The sequence below is a fragment of the Nerophis ophidion genome, linkage group LG13, assembly GCF_033978795.1.
Source record: "Nerophis ophidion isolate RoL-2023_Sa linkage group LG13, RoL_Noph_v1.0, whole genome shotgun sequence".
NCBI classification, from domain to species: domain Eukaryota; kingdom Metazoa; phylum Chordata; class Actinopteri; order Syngnathiformes; family Syngnathidae; genus Nerophis; species Nerophis ophidion.
In genome coordinates, this window is record NC_084623.1 from 26600803 (window position 1) to 26619872 (window position 19070).

The following is a 19070-nucleotide window of genomic DNA, read 5'->3' on the forward strand; positions in this document are numbered from 1 at the left end:
TTAAAAATTGAATTCTGAGGACGGCATCTCGGCTTACGGCCATACTACCCGAAGATCGCCCGATCTCGTCTGATCTCGGAAGCTAAGCTGGGTCTGGCCTGGTTAGTACTTGGATGGGAGACTGCCTAGGAATACCAGGTGCTGTAGGCTTTTAGCGATGCTCCCAGTATAGGGCGCACTTTCTCCCTTTTGTTTTTGTCACAATGGCTATAGATACTTGCCACACTTGTCAAAACGCTACATTATGCTCGTCCAAACAAAACGCTGGTCTCCACCCAAAACATGTTTAGTTTTGACTCGGTCTGAAATTTATAGCAAGATTTGCAGTGTCGCCAACAGTGACCCATGTGCCTCAAGGCACTTCAGTGCTAACAGTGGGGCAAAAGTCCAAAGAGTTACATAGGCTGAGAAAAAGAGCAGTGATTATTGTATCACACACGTGTAGCTCATTGCAGAAAGTTCCTGTCAACCAGCTTGCCACATTTAAAAATTGAATTCTGAGGACGGTATCTCGGCTTACGGCCATACTACCCGAAGATCGCCCGATCTCGTCTGATCTCGGAAGCTAAGCTGGGTCTGGCCTGGTTAGTACTTGGATGGGAGACTGCCTAGGAATACCAGGTGCTGTAGGCTTTTAGCGATGCTCCCAGTATAGGGCGCACTTTCTCCCTTTTGTTTTTGTCACAATGGCTATAGATACTTGCCACACTTGTCAAAACGCTACATTATGCTCGTCCAAACAAAACGCTGGTCTCCACCCAAAACAAGTTTAGTTTTTACTCGGTCTGAAATTTATAGCAAGATTTGCAGTGTCGCCAACAGTGACCCATGTTTCTAGAGGCACTTCAGTGCTAACAGTGGGGCAAAAGTCCAAAGAGTTACATAAGCTGAGAAAAAGAGCAGTGATTATTTTATCACACACGTGTAGCTCATTGCAAAAAGGTCCTGTCAACCAGCTTGCCACATTTAAAAATTTAATTCTGAGGACAGCCTCTCGGCTTACGGCCATACTACCCGAAGATCGCCCGATCTCGTTTGATCTCGGAAGCTAAGCTGGGTCTGGCCTGGTTAATACTGGGTTGGGAGACTGCCTAGGAATACCAGGTGCTGTAGGCTTTTAGCGATGCTCCCAGTATAGGGCGCACTTTCTCCCTTTTGTTTTTTTCACAATGGCTATAGATACTTGCCACACTTGTCAAAACGCTACATTATGCTCGCCCAAACAAACCGCTGGTCTCCACCCAAAACATGTTTGTTTAGTTTTGACTCGGTCGTAAATTTATAGCAAGATTTGCAGTGTCGCCAACAGTGACCCATGTGCCTCAAGGCACTTCAGTGCTAACAGTGGGGCAAAAGTCCAAAGAGTTACATAGGCTGAGAAAAAGAGCAGTGATTATTGTATCACACACGTGTAGCTCATTGCAGAAAGTTCCTGTCAACCAGCTTGCCACATTTAAAAATTGGATTCTGAGGACTGCCTCTCGGCTTACGGCCATACTACCCGAAGATCGCCCGATCTCGTCTGATCTCGGAAGCTAAGCTGGGTCTGGCCTGGTTAGTACTTGGTTGGGAGACTGCCTAGGAATGCCAGGTGCTGTAGGCTTTTAGCGATGCTCCCAGTATAGGGCGCACTTTCTCCCTTTTGTTTTTGTCACAATGGCTATTGATACTTGCCACACTTGTCAAAACGCTGCATTATGCTCGTCCAAATAAACCGCTGGTCTCCACCCAAAACATGTTTGTTTAGTTTTGACTCGGTCTGAAATTTATAGCAAGATTTGCAGTGTTGCCAACAGTGACCCATGTGCCTCAAGGCACTTCAGTGCTAACATTGGGGCAAAAGTCCAAAGAGTTACATAGGCTGAGAAAAAGAGCAGTGATTATTGTATCACACACGTGTAGCTCATTGCAGAAAGGTCCTGTCAACCAGCTTGCCACATTTAAAAATTTAATTCTGAGGACAGCCTCTCGGCTTACGGCCATACTACCCGAAGATCGCCCGATCTCGTTTGATCTCGGAAGCTAAGCTGGGTCTGGCCTGGTTAGTACTGGGTTGGGAGACTGCCTAGGAATACCAGGTGCTGTAGGCTTTTAGCGATGCTCCCAGTATAGGGCGCACTTTCTCCCTTTTGTTTTTTTCACAATGGCTATAGATACTTGCCACACTTGTCAAAACGCTACATTATGCTCGCCCAAACAAACCGCTGGTCTCCACCCAAAACATGTTTGTTTAGTTTTGACTCGGTCTGAAATTTATAGCAAGATTTGCAGTGTCGCCAACAGTGACCCATGTGCCTCAAGGCACTTCAGTGCTAACAGTGGGGCAAAAGTCCAAAGAGTTACATAGGCTGAGAAAAAGAGCAGTGATTATTGTATCACACACGTGTAGCTCATTGCAGAAAGGTCCTGTCAACCAGCTTGCCACATTTAAAAATTGAATTCTGAGGACGGTATCTCGGCTTACGGCCATACTACCCGAAGATCGCCCGATCTCGTCTGATCTCGGAAGCTAAGCTGGGTCTGGCCTGGTTAGTACTTGGATGGGAGACTGCCTAGGAATACCAGGTGCTGTAGGCTTTTAGCGATGCTCCCAGTATAGGGCGCACTTTCTCCCTTTTGTTTTTGTCACAATGGCTATAGATACTTGCCACACTTGTCAAAACGCTACATGATGCTCGTCCAAACAAAACGCTGGTCTCCACCCAAAACATGTTTAGTTTTGACTCGGTCTGAAATTTATAGCAAGATTTGCAGTGTCGCCAACAGTGACCCATGTGCCTCAAGGCACTTCAGTGCTAACAGTGGGGCAAAAGTCCAAAGAGTTACATAGGCTGAGAAAAAGAGCAGTGATTATTGTATCACACACGTGTAGCTCATTGCAGAAAGTTCCTGTCAACCAGCTTGCCACATTTAAAAATTGGATTCTGAGGACTGCCTCTCGGCTTACGGCCATACTACCCGAAGATCGCCCGATCTCGTCTGATCTCGGAAGCTAAGCTGGGTCTGGCCTGGTTAGTACTTGGTTGGGAGATTGCCTAGGAATACCAGGTGCTGTAGGCTTTTAGCGATGCTCCCAGTATAGGGCGCACTTTCTCCCTTTTGTTTTTGTCACAATGGCTATTGATACTTGCCACACTTGTCAAAACGCTACATTATGCTCGTCCAAACAAAACGCTGGTCTCCACCCAAAACAAGTTTAGTTTTGACTCGGTCTGAAATTTATAGCAAGATTTGCAGTGTCGCCAACAGTGACCCATGTGCCTCAAGGCACTTCAGTTCTAACAGTGGGGCAAAAGTCCAAAGAGTTACATAAGCTGAGAAAAAGAGCAGTGATTATTTTATCACACACGTGTAGCTCATTGCAGAAAGGTCCTGTCAACCAGCTTGCCACATTTAAAAATTTAATTCTGAGGACAGCCTCTCGGCTTACGGCCATACTACCCGAAGATCGCCCGATCTCGTCTGATCTCGGAAGCTAAGCTGGGTCTGACCTGGTTAGTACTGGGTTGGGAGACTGCCTAGGAACACCAGGTGCTGTAGGCTTTTAGCGATGCTCCCAGTATAGGGCGCACTTTCTCCCTTTTGTTTTTTTCACAATGGCTATAGATACTTGCCACACTTGTCAAAACGCTACATTATGCTCGCCCAAACAAACCGCTGGTCTCCACCCAAAACATGTTTGTTTAGTTTTGACTCGGTCTGAAATATATAGCAAGATTTGCAGTGTTGCCAACAGTGACCCATGTGCCTCAAGGCACTTCAGTGCTAACAGTGGGGCAAAAGTCCAAAGAGTTACATAGGCTGAGAAAAAGAGCAGTGATTATTGTATCACACACGTGTAGCTCATTGCAGAAAGTTCCTGTCAACCAGCTTGCCACATTTAAAAATTGGATTCTGAGGACTGCCTCTCGGCTTACGGCCATACTACCCGAAGATCGCCCGATCTCGTCTGATCTCGGAAGCTAAGCTGGGTCTGGCCTGGTTAGTACTTGGTTGGGAGACTGCCTAGGAATACCAGGTGCTGTAGGCTTTTAGCGATGCTCCCAGTATAGGGCGCACTTTCTCCCTTTTGTTTTTGTCACAATGGCTATTGATACTTGCCACACTTGTCAAAACGCTACATTATGCTCGTCCAAACAAAACGCTGGTCTCCACCCAAAACAAGTTAGGTTTTGACTCGGTCTGAAATTTATAGCAAGATTTGCAGTGTCGCCAACAGTGACCCATGTGCCTCAAGGCACTTCAGTTCTAACAGTGGGGCAAAAGTCCAAAGAGTTACATAAGCTGAGAAAAAGAGCAGTGATTATTTTATCACACACGTGTAGCTCATTGCAGAAAGGTCCTGTCAACCAGCTTGCCACATTTAAAAATGTAATTCTGAGGACAGCCTCTCGGCTTACGGCCATACTACCCGAAGATCGCCCGATCTCGTTTGATCTCGGAAGCTAAGCTGGGTCTGGCCTGGTTAGTACTGGGTTGGGAGACTGCCTAGGAATACCAGGTGCTGTAGGCGTTTAGCGATGCTCCCAGTATAGGGCGCACTTTCTCCCTTTTGTTTTTTTCACAATGGCTATAGATACTTGCCACACTTGTCAAAACGCTACATTATGCTCGCCCAAACAAACCGCTGGTCTCCACCCAAAACATGTTTGTTTAGTTTTGACTCGGTCTGAAATTTATAGCAAGATTTGCAGTGTCGCCAACAGTGACCCATGTGCCTCAAGGCACTTCAGTGCTAACAGTGGGGCAAAAGTCCAAAGAGTTACATAGGCTGAGAAAAAGAGCAGTGATTTTTGTATCACACACGTGTAGCTCATTGCAGAAAGGTCCTGTCAACCAGCTTGCCACATTTAAAAGTTGAATTCTGAGGACTGCCTTTCGGCTTACGGCCATACTACCCGAAGATCGCCCGATCTCGTCTGATCTCGGAAGCTAAGCTGGGTCTGGCCTGATTAGTACTTGGATGGGAGACTGCCTAGGAATACCAGGTGCTGTAGGCTTTTAGCGATGTTCCCAGTATAGGGCGCACTTTCTCCCTTTTGTTTTTGTCACAATGGCTATAGATACTTGCCACACTTGTCAAAACGCTACATTATGCTCGTCCAAACAAAACGCTGGTCTCCACCCAAAACATGTTTAGTTTTGACTCGGTCTGAAATTTATAGCAAGATTTGCAGTGTCGCCAACAGTGACCCATGTGCCTCAAGGCACTTCAGTGCTAACAGTGGGGCAAAAGTCCAAAGAGTTACATTGGCTGAGAAAAAGAGCAGTGATTATTGTATCACACACGTGTAGCTAATTGCAGAAAGGTCCTGTCAACCAGCTTGCCACATTTAAAAATTGAATTCTGAGGACTGCCTCTCGGCTTACGGCCATACTACCCGAAGATAGCCCGATCTCGTCTGATCTCGGAAGCTAAGCTGGGTCCGGCCTGGTTAGTACTTGGATGGGAGATTGCCTAGGAATACCAGGTGCTGTAGGCTTTTAGCGATGCTCCCAGTATAGGGCGCACTTTCTCCCTTTTGTTTTTGTCACAATGGCTATAGATACTTGCCACACTTGTCAAAACGCTACGTTTATGCTCGTCCAAACAAAACACTGGTCTCCACCCAAAACATGTTTAGTTTTGACTCGGTCTGAAATTTATAGCAAGATTTGCAGTGTCGCCAACAGTCACCCATGTGCCTCAAGGCACTTCAGTGCTAACAGTGGGCCAAGAGTCCAAAGAGTTACATAGATTGAGAAAAAGAGCAGTGATTATTGTATCACACACGTGTAGCTCATTGCAGAAAGGTCCTGTCAACCAGCTTGCCACATTTAAAAATTGAATTCTGAGGACGGCATCTCGGCTTACGGCCATACTACCCGAAGATCGCCCGATCTCGTCTGATCTCGGAAGCTAAGCTGGGTCTGGCCTGGTTAGTACTTGGATGGGAGACTGCCTAGGAATACCAGGTGCTGTAGGCTTTTAGCGATGCTCCCAGTATAGGGCGCACTTTCTCCCTTTTGTTTTTGTCACAATGGCTATAGATACTTGCCACACTTGTCAAAACGCTACATTATGCTCGTCCAAACAAAACGCTGGTCTCCACCCAAAACATGTTTAGTTTTGACTCGGTCTGAAATGTATAGCAAGATTTGCAGTGTCGCCAACAGTGACCCATGTGCCTCAAGGCACTTCAGTGCTAACAGTGGGGCAAAAGTCCAAAGAGTTACATAGGCTGAGAAAAAGAGCAGTGATTATTGTATCACACACGTGTAGCTCATTGCAGAAAGTTCCTGTCAACCAGCTTGCCACATTTAAAAATTGGATTCTGAGGACTGCCTCTCGGCTTACGGCCATACTACCCGAAGATCGCCCGATCTCGTCTGATCTCGGAAGCTAAGCTGGGTCTGGCCTGGTTAGTACTTGGTTGGGAGACTGCCTAGGAATACCAGGTGCTGTAGGCTTTTAGCGATGCTCCCAGTATAGGGCGCACTTTCTCCCTTTTGTTTTTGTCACAATGGCTATTGATACTTGCCACACTTGTCAAAACGCTACATTATGCTCGTCCAAACAAAACGCTGGTCTCCACCCAAAACATGTTTAGTTTTGCCTCGGTCTGAAATTTATAGCAAGATTTGCAGTGTCGCCAACAGTGACCCACGTGCCTCAAGGCACTTCAGTGCTAACAGTGGGGCAAAAGTCGTAAGAGTTACATAGGCTGAGAAAAAGAGCAGTGATTATTGTATCACACACGTGTCGCTCATTGCAGAAAGGTCCTGTCAACCAGCTTGCCACATTTAAAAATTGAATTCTGAGGACTGCCTCTCGGCTTACGGCCATACTACCCGAAGATCGCCCGATCTCGTCTGATCTCGGAAGCTAAGCTGGGTCTGTCTTGGTTAGTACTTGGTTGGGAGACTGCCTAGGAATACCAGGTGCTGTAGGCTTTTAGCGATGCTACCAGTATAGGGCGCACTTTCTCCCTTTTGTTTTTTTCACAATGGCTATAGATATTTGCCACACTTGTCAAAACGCTACATTATGCTCGTCCAAACAAACCGCTGGTCTCCACCCAAAACATGTTTGTTTAGTTTTGACTCGGTCTGAAATTTATAGCAAGATTTGCAGTGTCGCCAACAGTGACACATGTGCCTCAAGGCACTTCAGTGCTAACAGTGGGGCAAAAGTCCAAAGCGTTACATAGGCTGAGAAAAAGAGCAGTGATTATTGTATCACACACGTGTAGCTCATTGCAGAAAGGTCCTGTCAACCAGCTTGCCACATTTAAAAATTGAATTCTGAGGACTGTGTCTCGGCTTACGGCCATACTACCCGAAGATCGCCCGATCTCGTCTGATCTCGGAAGCTAAGCTGGGTCTGGCCTGGTTAATACTTGGATGGGAGACTGCCTAGGAATACCAGGTGCTGTAGGCTTTTAGCGATGCTCCCAGTATAGGGCGCACTTTCTCCCTTTTGTTTTTGTCACAATGGCTATAGATACTTGCCACACTTGTCAAAACGCTACATTATGCTCGTCCAAACAAACCGCTGGTCTCCACCCAAAACATGTTTGTTTAGTTTTGACTCGGTCTGAAATTTATAGCAAGATTTGCAGTGTCGCCAACAGTGACCCATGTGCCTCAAGGCACTTCATTGCTAACAGTGGGGCAAAAGTCCAAAGAGTTACATAGGCTGAGAAAAAGAGCAGTGATTATTGTATCACACACGTGTAGCTCATTGCAGAAAGGTCCTGTCAACCAGCTTGCCACATTTAAAAATTGAATTCTGAGGACGGTATCTCGGCTTACGGCCATACTACCCGAAGATCGCCGGATCTCGTCTGATCTCGGAAGCTAAGCTGGGTCTGGCCTGTTTAGTACTTGGATGGGAAACTGCCTAGGAATACCAAGTGCCGTAGGCTTTTAGCGATGCTCCCAGTATAGGGCGCACTTTCTCCCTTTTGTTTTTCTCACAATGGCTATAGATACTTGCCACACTTGTCAAAACGCTACATTATGCTCGTCCAAACAAAACGCTGGTCTCCACCCAAAACATGTTTAGTTTTGACTCGGTCTGAAATGTATAGCAAGATTTGCAGTGTCGCCAACAGTGACCCATGTGCCTCAAGGCACTTCAGTGCTAACAGTGGGGCAAAAGTCCAAAGAGTTACATAGGCTGAGAAAAAGAGCAGTGATTATTGTATCACACACGTGTAGCTCATTGCAGAAAGTTCCTGTCAACCAGCTTGCCACATTTAAAAATTGGATTCTGAGGACTGCCTCTCGGCTTACGGCCATACTACCCGAAGATCGCCCGATCTCGTCTGATCTCGGAAGCTAAGCTGGGTCTGGCCTGGTTAGTACTTGGTTGGGAGACTGCCTAGGAATACCAGGTGCTGTAGGCTTTTAGCGATGCTCCCAGTATAGGGCGCACTTTCTCCCTTTTGTTTTTGTCACAATGGCTATTGATACTTGCCACACTTGTCAAAACGCTACATTATGCTCGTCCAAACAAAACGCTGGTCTCCACCCAAAACAAGTTTAGTTTTGACTCGGTCTGAAATTTATAGCAAGATTTGCAGTGTCGCCAACAGTGACCCATGTGCCTCAAGGCACTTCAGTTCTAACAGTGGGGCAAAAGTCCAAAGAGTTACATAAGCTGAGAAAAAGAGCAGTGATTATTTTATCACACACGTGTAGCTCATTGCAGAAAGGTCCTGTCAACCAGCTTGCCACATTTAAAAATGTAATTCTGAGGACAGCCTCTCGGCTTACGGCCATACTACCCGAAGATCGCCCGATCTCGTTTGATCTCGGAAGCTAAGCTGGGTCTGGCCTGGTTAGTACTGGGTTGGGAGACTGCCTAGGAATACCAGGTGCTGTAGGCGTTTAGCGATGCTCCCAGTATAGGGCGCACTTTCTCCCTTTTGTTTTTGTCACAATGGCTATTGATACTTGCCACACTTGTCAAAACGCTACATTATGCTCGTCCAAACAAAACGCTGGTCTCCACCCAAAACAAGTTTAGTTTTGACTCGGTCTGAAATTTATAGCAAGATTTGCAGTGTCGCCAACAGTGACCCATGTGCCTCAAGGCACTTCAGTTCTAACAGTGGGGCAAAAGTCCAAAGAGTTACATAAGCTGAGAAAAAGAGCAGTGATTATTTTATCACACACGTGTAGCTCATTGCAGAAAGGTCCTGTCAACCAGCTTGCCACATTTAAAAATGTAATTCTGAGGACAGCCTCTCGGCTTACGGCCATACTACCCGAAGATCGCCCGATCTCGTTTGATCTCGGAAGCTAAGCTGGGTCTGGCCTGGTTAGTACTGGGTTGGGAGACTGCCTAGGAATACCAGGTGCTGTAGGCTTTTAGCGATGCTCCCAGTATAGGGCGCACTTTCTCCCTTTTGTTTTTTTCACAATGGCTATAGATACTTGCCACACTTGTCAAAACGCTACATTATGCTCGCCCAAACAAACCGCTGGTCTCCACCCAAAACATGTTTGTTTAGTTTTGACTCGGTCTGAAATTTATAGCAAGATTTGCAGTGTCGCCAACAGTGACCCATGTGCCTCAAGGCACTTCAGTGCTAACAGTGGGGCAAAAGTCCAAAGAGTTACATAGGCTGAGAAAAAGAGCAGTGATTTTTGTATCACACACGTGTAGCTCATTGCAGAAAGGTCCTGTCAACCAGCTTGCCACATTTAAAAGTTGAATTCTGAGGACTGCCTCTCGGCTTACGGCCATACTACCCGAAGATCGCCCGATCTCGTCTGATCTCGGAAGCTAAGCTGGGTCTGGCCTGATTAGTACTTGGATGGGAGACTGCCTAGGAATACCAGGTGCTGTAGGCTTTTAGCGATGTTCCCAGTATAGGGCGCACTTTCTCCCTTTTGTTTTTGTCACAATGGCTATAGATACTTGCCACACTTGTCAAAACGCTACATTATGCTCGTCCAAACAAAACGCTGGTCTCCACCCAAAACATGTTTAGTTTTGACTCGGTCTGAAATTTATAGCAAGATTTGCAGTGTCGCCAATAGTGACCCATGTGCCTCAAGGCACTTCAGTGCTAACAGTGGGGCAAAAGTCGTAAGAGTTACATAGGCTGAGAAAAAAAAGCAGTGATTATTGTATCACACACGTGTAGCTCATTGCAGAAAGGTCCTGTCAACCAGCTTGCCACATTTAAAAATTGAATTCTGAGGACTGCCTCTCGGCTTACGGCCATACTACCCGAAGATAGCCCGATCTCGTCTGATCTCGGAAGCTAAGCTGGGTCTGGCCTGGTTAGTACTTGGATGGGAGACTGCCTAGGAATACCAGGTGCTGTAAGCTTTTAGCGATGCTCCCAGTATAGGGCGCACTTTCTCCCTTTTGTTTTTTTCACAATGGCTAGAGATACTTGCCACACTTGTCAAAACGCTACATTATGCTCATCCAAACAAACCGCTGGTCTCCACCCAAAACATGTTTGTTTAGTTTTGACTCGGTCTGAAATTTATAGCAAGATTTGCAGTGTCGCCAACAGTGACCCATGTGCCTCAAGGCACTTCAGTGCTAACAGTGGGGCAAAAGTCCAAAGAGTTACATTGGCTGAGAAAAAGAGCAGTGATTATTGTATCACACACGTGTAGCTAATTGCAGAAAGGTCCTGTCAACCAGCTTGCCACATTTAAAAATTGAATTCTGAGGACTGCCTCTCGGCTTACGGCCATACTACCCGAAGATAGCCCGATCTCGTCTGATCTCGGAAGCTAAGCTGGGTCTGGCCTGGTTAGTACTTGGATGGGAGACTGCCTAGGAATACCAGGTGCTGTAAGCTTTTAGCGATGCTCCCAGTATAGGGCGCACTTTCTCCCTTTTGTTTTTGTCACAATGGCTATAGATACTTGCCACACTTGTCAAAACGCTACGTTTATGCTCGTCCAAACAAAACACTGGTCTCCACCCAAAACATGTTTAGTTTTGACTCGGTCTGAAATTTATAGCAAGATTTGCAGTGTCGCCAACAGTCACCCATGTGCCTCAAGGCACTTCAGTGCTAACAGTGGGGCAAAAGTCCAAAGAGTTACATAGGCTGAGAAAAAGAGCAGTGATTATTGTATCACACACGTGTAGCTCATTGCAGAAAGGTCCTGTCAACCAGCTTGCCACATTTAAAAATTGATTTCTGAGGACGGTATCTCGGCTTACGATCATACTACCCGAAGATCGCCCGATCTCGTCTGGCCTGGTTAGTACTTGGATGGGAGACTGCCTAGGAATACCAGGTGCTGTAGGCTTTTAGCGATGCTCCCAGTATAGGGCGCACTTTCTCCCTTTTGTTTTTGTCACAATGGCTATAGATACTTGCCACACTTGTCAAAACGCTACATGATGCTCGTCCAAACAAAACGCTGGTCTCCACCCAAAACATGTTTAGTTTTGACTCGGTCTGAAATTTATAGCAAGATTTGCAGTGTCGCCAACAGTGACCCATGTGCCTCAAGGCACTTCAGTGCTAACAGTGGGGCAAAAGTCCAAAGAGTTACATAGGCTGAGAAAAAGAGCAGTGATTATTGTATCACACACGTGTAGCTCATTGCAGAAAGTTCCTGTCAACCAGCTTGCCACATTTAAAAATTGGATTCTGAGGACTGCCTCTCGGCTTACGGCCATACTACCCGAAGATCGCCCGATCTCGTCTGATCTCGGAAGCTAAGCTGGGTCTGGCCTGGATAGTACTTGGTTGGGAGATTGCCTAGGAATACCAGGTGCTGTAGGCTTTTAGCGATGCTCCCAGTATAGGGCGCACTTTCTCCCTTTTGTTTTTGTCACAATGGCTATTGATACTTGCCACACTTGTCAAAACGCTACATTATGCTCGTCCAAACAAAACGCTGGTCTCCACCCAAAACAAGTTTAGTTTTGACTCGGTCTGAAATTTATAGCAAGATTTGCAGTGTCGCCAACAGTGACCCATGTGCCTCAAGGCACTTCAGTTCTAACAGTGGGGCAAAAGTCCAAAGAGTTACATAAGCTGAGAAAAAGAGCAGTGATTATTTTATCACACACGTGTAGCTCATTGCAGAAAGGTCCTGTCAACCAGCTTGCCACATTTAAAAATTTAATTCTGAGGACAGCCTCTCGGCTTACGGCCATACTACCCGAAGATCGCCCGATCTCGTCTGATCTCGGAAGCTAAGCTGGGTCTGACCTGGTTAGTACTGGGTTGGGAGACTGCCTAGGAACACCAGGTGCTGTAGGCTTTTAGCGATGCTCCCAGTATAGGGCGCACTTTCTCCCTTTTGTTTTTTTCACAATGGCTATAGATACTTGCCACACTTGTCAAAACGCTACATTATGCTCGCCCAAACAAACCGCTGGTCTCCACCCAAAACATGTTTGTTTAGTTTTGACTCGGTCTGAAATATATAGCAAGATTTGCAGTGTCGCCAACAGTGACCCATGTGCCTCAAGGCACTTCAGTGCTAACAGTGGGGCAAAAGTCCAAAGAGTTACATAGGCTGAGAAAAAGGGCAGTGATTATTGTATCACACACGTGTAGCTCATTGCAGAAAGGTCCTGTCAACCAGCTTGCCACATTTAAAAATTGAATTCTGAGGACGGCATCTCGGCTTACGGCCATACTACCCGAAGATCGCCCGATCTCGTCTGATCTCGGAAGCTAAGCTGGGTCTGGCCTGGTTAGTACTTGGATGGGAGACTGCCTAGGAATACCAGGTGCTGTAGGCTTTTAGCGATGCTCCCAGTATAGGGCGCACTTTCTCCCTTTTGTTTTTGTCACAATGGCTATAGATACTTGCCACACTTGTCAAAACGCTACATTATGCTCGTCCAAACAAAACGCTGGTCTCCACCCAAAACATGTTTAGTTTTGACTCGGTCTGAAATGTATAGCAAGATTTGCAGTGTCGCCAACAGTGACCCATGTGCCTCAAGGCACTTCAGTGCTAACAGTGGGGCAAAAGTCCAAAGAGTTACATAGGCTGAGAAAAAGAGCAGTGATTATTGTATCACACACGTGTAGCTCATTGCAGAAAGTTCCTGTCAACCAGCTTGCCACATTTAAAAATTGGATTCTGAGGACTGCCTCTCGGCTTACGGCCATACTACCCGAAGATCGCCCGATCTCGTCTGATCTCGGAAGCTAAGCTGGGTCTGGCCTGGTTAGTACTTGGTTGGGAGACTGCCTAGGAATACCAGGTGCTGTAGGCTTTTAGCGATGCTACCAGTATAGGGCGCACTTTCTCCCTTTTGTTTTTTTCACAATGGCTATAGATATTTGCCACACTTGTCAAAACGCTACATTATGCTCGTCCAAACAAACCGCTGGTCTCCACCCAAAACATGTTTGTTTAGTTTTGACTCGGTCTGAAATTTATAGCAAGATTTGCAGTGTCGCCAACAGTGACCCATGTGCCTCAAGGCACTTCAGTGCTAACAGTGGGGCAAAAGTCCAAAGAGTTACATAGGCTGAGAAAAAGAGCAGTGATTATTGTATCACACACGTGTAGCTCATTGCAGAAAGGTCGTGTCAACCAGCTTGCCACATTTAAAAGTTGAATTCTGAGGACTGCCTCTCGGCTTACGGCCATACTACCCAAAGTTCGCCTGATCTCGTCTGATCTCGGAAGCTAAGCTGGGTCTGGCCAGTTTAGTACTTGGATGGGAGACTGCCTAGGAATACCAAGTGCCGTAGGCTTTTAGCGATGCTCCCAGTATAGGGCGCACTTTCTCCCTTTTGTTTTTCTCACAATGGCTATAGATACTTGCCACACTTGTCAAAATGCTACATTATGCTCGTCCAAACAAAACGCTGGTCTCCACCCAAAACATGTTTAGTTTTGACTCGGTCTGAAATTTATAGCAAGATTTGCAGTGTCGCCAACAGTGACCCATGTGCCTCAAGGCACTTCAGTGCTAACAGTGGGCCAAGAGTCCAAAGAGTTACATAGATTGAGAAAAAGAGCAGTGATTATTGTATCACACACGTGTAGCTCATTGCAGAAAGGTCCTGTCAACCAGCTTGCCACATTTAAAAATTGAATTCTGAGGACTGCGTCTCGGCTTACGGCCATACTACCCGAAGATCGCCCGATCTCGTCTGATCTCGGAAGCTAAGCTGGGTCTGGCCTGGTTAGTACTTGGTTGGGAGACTACCTAGGAATACCAAGTGCTGTAGGCTTTTAGCGATGCTCCCAGTATAGGGCGAACTTTCTCCCTTTTGTTTTTCTCACGATGGCTATAGATACTTGCCACACTTTTCAAAACGCTACATTATGCTCGTCCAAACAAAACGCTGGTCTCCACCCAAAACATGTTTAGTTTTGACTCGGTCTGAAATTTATAGCAAGATTTGCAGTGTCGCCAACAGTGACCCATGTGCCTCAAGGCACTTCGGTGCTAACAGTGGGGCAAAAGTCCAAAGAGTTACATAGGCTGAGAAAAAGAGCAGTGATTATTGTATCACACGCGTGTAGCTCATTGCAGAAAGGTCCTGTCAACCAGCTTGCCACATTTAAAAATTGAATTCTGAGGACTGCCTCTCGGCTTACGGCCATACTACCCGAAGATCGCCCGATCTCGTCTGATCTCGGAAGCTAAGCTGGGTCTGTCCTGGTTAGTACTTGGATGGGAGACTGCCTAGGAATACCAGGTGCTGTAGGTTTTCAGCGATGCTCCCAGTATAGGGCGCACTTTCTCCCTTTTGTTTTTGTCACAATGGCTATAGATACTTGCCACACTTGTCAAAATGCTACATTATGCTCGTCCAAACAATACGCTGGTCTCCACCCAAAACAAGTTTAGTTTTGACTTGGTCTGAAATTTATAGCAAGATTTGCAGTGTCGCCAACAGTGACCCATGTGCCTCAAGGCACCTAGGTCAGGTCAGGTCTTATCCCTGCTACTGGTAAAATGTAACCCAGTACAACCTGCCGCATGGGTAGATGGGACCCGTTAGCCCAGTAAGGTGACCCATCTAGGAGAAGGTAAACTCCAATCCAAAACCGCCACTGCCTTGTGGTATACCTTTCTTGGGGAAGGCTTCGGGAGTAAACCCTGAGGAAAAAATCAGGAGACAGAGTCCCTAAGGTGGTCCACTGCTGGCTACAGCGGTGCACTGGCAACTCCTGCGACACTGTTGGTGCCAAATTGTACCAGCTCTTGCTGCTCCTTTGGATCCATCATCAGTGTGAAGAGGGAGGTCCTGCTGCATGGGCAACAGCTTGACCTCCATACTACTCTGCCCTGGCTTGCGCCCTGGAGAGGTCACTCCAGCCTCGTGTCATAGCGTGGAAACAACAAACGGGAAGCAACAGTCTACCGGTTATAAGCTACAATGCTCGATTGGCGTAGAGCATAGCGCCAGGGGTTGCTTCCGACGGTGGGAGAGATCCTTGAATTTCATTGGACAGCTACTGCCCGCCTTAAGCTGGGCAGCCCCCAGCCAATTAGGTGCTGTCCCGCCACAGTCTGCCTTCCTCATTGGGTGCATGGGGATTAGGTAAAACCGACAAGCAGACTGTAAGACCTGCACCAAGCAAGAAACAAAGTATGAAAAACAGGTGCCCAGTCCTAAAACTGGGAAGCTGGAATGTCCGGACTATGACACCCGGACACTCAAATGATCTCCAACACATCAGTGATGCAAGAAAAACGGCTGTCATTAACAATGAGCTACTGAGACTCCAGGTGGACATAGCTGCATTGCAAGAGACCCGCCTAGCCGACTCGGGAACCCTCAAGGAGAAAGACTTTACCTTCTTCTGGCAAGGAAAGAGTGCCGGAGACCGCAGAGAGCATGGAGTTGGATTCGCTGTCAGGAACACCTTGTTAAAGATGGTTGAACCAGGTGACAAAGGATCGGAACGCCTGATGACACTCCATCTCCACACCTCTGATGTCCCAGTGACCCTAGTCTGTGCCTATGCCCCCACTCTAACGTCTACAGCAGAAGTTAAGGACACATTTTATGCCAACTTGAATGACGTCATCAAGAACATCCCCCCGAAGGAACATCTCCTCATCCTCGGTGATTTCAATGCGAGAGTGGGAGCTGACCATGACTCATGGCCTTCCTGTCTTGGACACTTCGGAGTTGGCAAAGTCAATGAGAACGGGCAACGGCTACTGGAGTTGTGTTCCTACCATAACCTTTGCGTGACCAACTCCTACTTTCAGATGAAACCACAGCACAAGGTGACATGGCGCCATCCCCGCTCAAAGCATTGGCATCAGCTAGACATGATCCTGATCCGAAAAGCCAACCTCAAGTTTGTGCTCGTTACTCGTAGTTACCACAGCGCAGACTGCGACACCGACCATTCACTTGTCTGTTGCAAGATCAAGCTACAACCAAAAATTTTTCAAAACTCCAAACAGAAAGGCAAACCCCGCATTGATTCCACCAGCATGCATCTTCCAGAGAAAGTAGAAGAGTTTGCCAAGTCCCTCAACAACATCCTGTCTGAAGAACACCAGCACTACTCTGCCTCCGAGAAATGGGGCCACCTCAGGGAGGCTATTCAGAAAACAGCCCTTGCAACATTTGGGAGGAAGATCTTCATAAACAACGACTGGTTTGTTGCCAAGTCCAGCGAGATGACCCCTGTCATTGAAGCAAAGCGTGCTGCCCTTACTGAATACAAACGCTCCCCGAATGAGAAGTCCCTGCAAGCACTGAGAATTACAAGAAGCAAAGTGCAACAGACTGCAAGACATTGTGCCAATGAATACTGGCAACAACTCAGTGAATCCATCCAGTCTGCAGCTACCTCAGGTAACATCAGAGGGATGTACGAGGGCATAAAGGCTGCTCTGGGCCCAACACAGAGCAAAACAGCCCCCCTAAAGACCACCAGCGGGGAAGTTATCACTGACAAGGGCAAGCAGTTGGACAGATGGGTAGAGCACTATTCAGAACTCTACTCCAGAGAGAACACTGTAGTCGCCTCAGCCCTTGATGCCATTGAACAGCTGCCCATCATTGAGGAATTAGATGCTGAACCAACACTTGCTGAACTTCACAAAGCGATCGACAGCTTAGCGATTGGCAAAGCACCTGGTACTGATGGCATCCCCCCAGATCTCATCAAGCGCTGTAAAGACACCCTCCTGCAGCCTTTGCATGATGTCCTCTGCCAGTGCTGGAAAGAGGGAGCCGTGCCGCAGGACATGAGAGATGCCAAGATTGTCACCCTTTACAAAAATAAGGGCGACAGGAGCGACTGTAACAATTACAGGGGCATCTCCCTCTTGAATATAGTAGGAAAACTCTATGCCCGTGTCGTGCTTGTGCGCCTTCAGACTCTTGCTGAGCGCGTTTACCCGGAATCTCAATGCGGCTTTCGCGCCAAGCGCTCTACAGTGGACATGATATTCTCCCTACGCCAACTTCAGGAGAAATGCAGGGAACAACAGAAGCCCCTGTACATATCCTTCATTGACCTGACCAAGGCTTTCGACCTGGTTAGCAGAGAAGGGCTCTTCAGCATCCTACCCAAGATTGGATGCCCTCCAAAGCTCCATAGTCTCATTAGATCTTTCCATGACGACATGAAGGCAACCATCCAGTATGAGGGTAGCATATCCAACCCATTTCACATTAAGAGCGGAGTCAAACAAGGTTGCGTCCTTGCTCCTACCCTTTTCGGTATCTTCTTTGCCCTGCTCATCAAACATGCTTTTGGGACTGCAACAGAAGGGGTTTATCTACGTACAAGATCTGACGGCCGACTTTTCAACCTAGCCCGTCTTAAAGCAAGGACCAAAGTCCGTGAGACAACCATCCGGGACCTGCTCTTTGCGGATGATGCCGCCATCATTTCGCACACTGAACCAGAACTCCAGTGCCTTATGGACAGATTCTCCCAGGCCTGCAAAGACTTTGGGCTTTCCATCAGCCTAAACAAGACCAATGTGCTGAGTCAGGAAGTGGACACTCCACCAGCCATCACAATTGATAAGCACCAACTCAAAATAGTACACCAATTTACTTACCTGGGATCCACCATCAGTGACAATCTGTCCCTTGATAGTGAGATCAACAAACGTATCGGCAAAGCTGCCACAACCCTAGGGCGCCTCACAACCCGCGTCTGGGAGAACCGGAAGCTGACAACTCCTACCAAGATGGCAGTGTACAACGCCTGCATTGTCAGCACTCTTCTCTACGGCAGCGAAACATGGACAACATACTCCAAACAGGAGCGCAAACTGAACACCTTCCACATGCGCTGCCTTCGCCGCATCCTCGGCATCCATTGGAGTGACAAGGTGACGAATGCCCAAGTCCTCCAACGCGCTGGTCTTCCTACCATGTTCACGCTGCTCAGACAACGCAGGCTGCGTTGGCTCGGCCACGTGTTCCGTATGGAGGATGGACGTATCCCAAAGGACATCCTGTATGGCGAACTTGCCTCTGGCAAGAGATCTGTTGGCCGGCCGAAACTGCGCTTCAAAGATATCTGCAAGCGGGACATGAAAGCCCTGGACATAAACACTGAAACAATTGGGGAAGATGTAGCGGCTGACCGCAGCAAATGGCGCAGTGTCCTTCACAAACAGCTGAAGACTGGCGAGGAAAAGATCCATGCCACAGCCAATGAAAAAAGAACCAAGCGGAAGACAAGCACTCCTGCAGTTGCGCCTTCCAGCTACATCTGCAGTAAATGCGGCCGTGTTTGCCTCTCCCACATCGGACTCAATCAGCCACAGCAGGCGTTGTCGCTGAGTTTAAACTTGACCTCTGGACTGGCGCAGTATCCATAGTCGTTACGACTGACGGAGGCCTTTGATTACATAGGCCTGAGAAAAAGAGTAGTGATTATTGTATCACACACGTGTAGCTCATTGTAGAAAGGTCCTGTCAACCAGCTTGCCACATTTAAAAATTGAAGTCTGAGGACTGCGTCTCGGCTTACGGCCATACTACCCCGAAGATCGCCCGATCTCGTCTGAGCTCGGAAGCTAAGCTGGGTCCGGCCTGTTAGTACTTGGATGGGAGATTGCCTAGGAATACCAGAGACTGTAGGCTTTTAGCGATGCTCCCAGTATAGGGCGCACTTTCTCCCCT

General features: G+C 47.4%; 30 pseudogenes; all 30 read left to right on the forward strand.

Annotated features, from left to right (window-relative positions):
- Positions 1-31: 31 nt before the first annotated feature.
- On the forward strand, positions 32-150 carry LOC133567707 (5S ribosomal RNA; annotated as a pseudogene).
- Positions 151-514: 364 nt separating this feature from the next.
- Positions 515-633, forward strand: LOC133567708 (5S ribosomal RNA; annotated as a pseudogene).
- Positions 634-997: 364 nt separating this feature from the next.
- LOC133566514 (5S ribosomal RNA) lies at positions 998-1116 on the forward strand (annotated as a pseudogene).
- A 368-nt stretch (positions 1117-1484) lies between these two features.
- On the forward strand, positions 1485-1603 carry LOC133565783 (5S ribosomal RNA; annotated as a pseudogene).
- A 368-nt stretch (positions 1604-1971) lies between these two features.
- Positions 1972-2090, forward strand: LOC133565548 (5S ribosomal RNA; annotated as a pseudogene).
- Positions 2091-2458: 368 nt separating this feature from the next.
- On the forward strand, positions 2459-2577 carry LOC133567710 (5S ribosomal RNA; annotated as a pseudogene).
- A 364-nt stretch (positions 2578-2941) lies between these two features.
- Positions 2942-3060, forward strand: LOC133566141 (5S ribosomal RNA; annotated as a pseudogene).
- Positions 3061-3424: 364 nt separating this feature from the next.
- On the forward strand, positions 3425-3543 carry LOC133566030 (5S ribosomal RNA; annotated as a pseudogene).
- A 368-nt stretch (positions 3544-3911) lies between these two features.
- On the forward strand, positions 3912-4030 carry LOC133565299 (5S ribosomal RNA; annotated as a pseudogene).
- A 364-nt stretch (positions 4031-4394) lies between these two features.
- Positions 4395-4513, forward strand: LOC133565914 (5S ribosomal RNA; annotated as a pseudogene).
- Positions 4514-4881: 368 nt separating this feature from the next.
- Positions 4882-5000, forward strand: LOC133565074 (5S ribosomal RNA; annotated as a pseudogene).
- A 364-nt stretch (positions 5001-5364) lies between these two features.
- LOC133566914 (5S ribosomal RNA) lies at positions 5365-5483 on the forward strand (annotated as a pseudogene).
- Positions 5484-5848: 365 nt separating this feature from the next.
- Positions 5849-5967, forward strand: LOC133567711 (5S ribosomal RNA; annotated as a pseudogene).
- Positions 5968-6331: 364 nt separating this feature from the next.
- LOC133565300 (5S ribosomal RNA) lies at positions 6332-6450 on the forward strand (annotated as a pseudogene).
- A 364-nt stretch (positions 6451-6814) lies between these two features.
- Positions 6815-6933, forward strand: LOC133566799 (5S ribosomal RNA; annotated as a pseudogene).
- Positions 6934-7301: 368 nt separating this feature from the next.
- LOC133565948 (5S ribosomal RNA) lies at positions 7302-7420 on the forward strand (annotated as a pseudogene).
- A 368-nt stretch (positions 7421-7788) lies between these two features.
- On the forward strand, positions 7789-7907 carry LOC133567303 (5S ribosomal RNA; annotated as a pseudogene).
- Positions 7908-8271: 364 nt separating this feature from the next.
- On the forward strand, positions 8272-8390 carry LOC133565302 (5S ribosomal RNA; annotated as a pseudogene).
- Positions 8391-8754: 364 nt separating this feature from the next.
- LOC133565915 (5S ribosomal RNA) lies at positions 8755-8873 on the forward strand (annotated as a pseudogene).
- Positions 8874-9237: 364 nt separating this feature from the next.
- On the forward strand, positions 9238-9356 carry LOC133565549 (5S ribosomal RNA; annotated as a pseudogene).
- Positions 9357-9724: 368 nt separating this feature from the next.
- On the forward strand, positions 9725-9843 carry LOC133565075 (5S ribosomal RNA; annotated as a pseudogene).
- A 365-nt stretch (positions 9844-10208) lies between these two features.
- LOC133565597 (5S ribosomal RNA) lies at positions 10209-10327 on the forward strand (annotated as a pseudogene).
- A 368-nt stretch (positions 10328-10695) lies between these two features.
- On the forward strand, positions 10696-10814 carry LOC133565598 (5S ribosomal RNA; annotated as a pseudogene).
- Positions 10815-11638: 824 nt separating this feature from the next.
- Positions 11639-11757, forward strand: LOC133566246 (5S ribosomal RNA; annotated as a pseudogene).
- A 364-nt stretch (positions 11758-12121) lies between these two features.
- LOC133566032 (5S ribosomal RNA) lies at positions 12122-12240 on the forward strand (annotated as a pseudogene).
- Positions 12241-12608: 368 nt separating this feature from the next.
- LOC133567712 (5S ribosomal RNA) lies at positions 12609-12727 on the forward strand (annotated as a pseudogene).
- Positions 12728-13091: 364 nt separating this feature from the next.
- Positions 13092-13210, forward strand: LOC133565303 (5S ribosomal RNA; annotated as a pseudogene).
- Positions 13211-13578: 368 nt separating this feature from the next.
- Positions 13579-13697, forward strand: LOC133566742 (5S ribosomal RNA; annotated as a pseudogene).
- Positions 13698-14061: 364 nt separating this feature from the next.
- LOC133566386 (5S ribosomal RNA) lies at positions 14062-14180 on the forward strand (annotated as a pseudogene).
- Positions 14181-14544: 364 nt separating this feature from the next.
- Positions 14545-14663, forward strand: LOC133566405 (5S ribosomal RNA; annotated as a pseudogene).
- The last annotated feature ends 4407 nt before the right edge of the window (positions 14664-19070 follow it).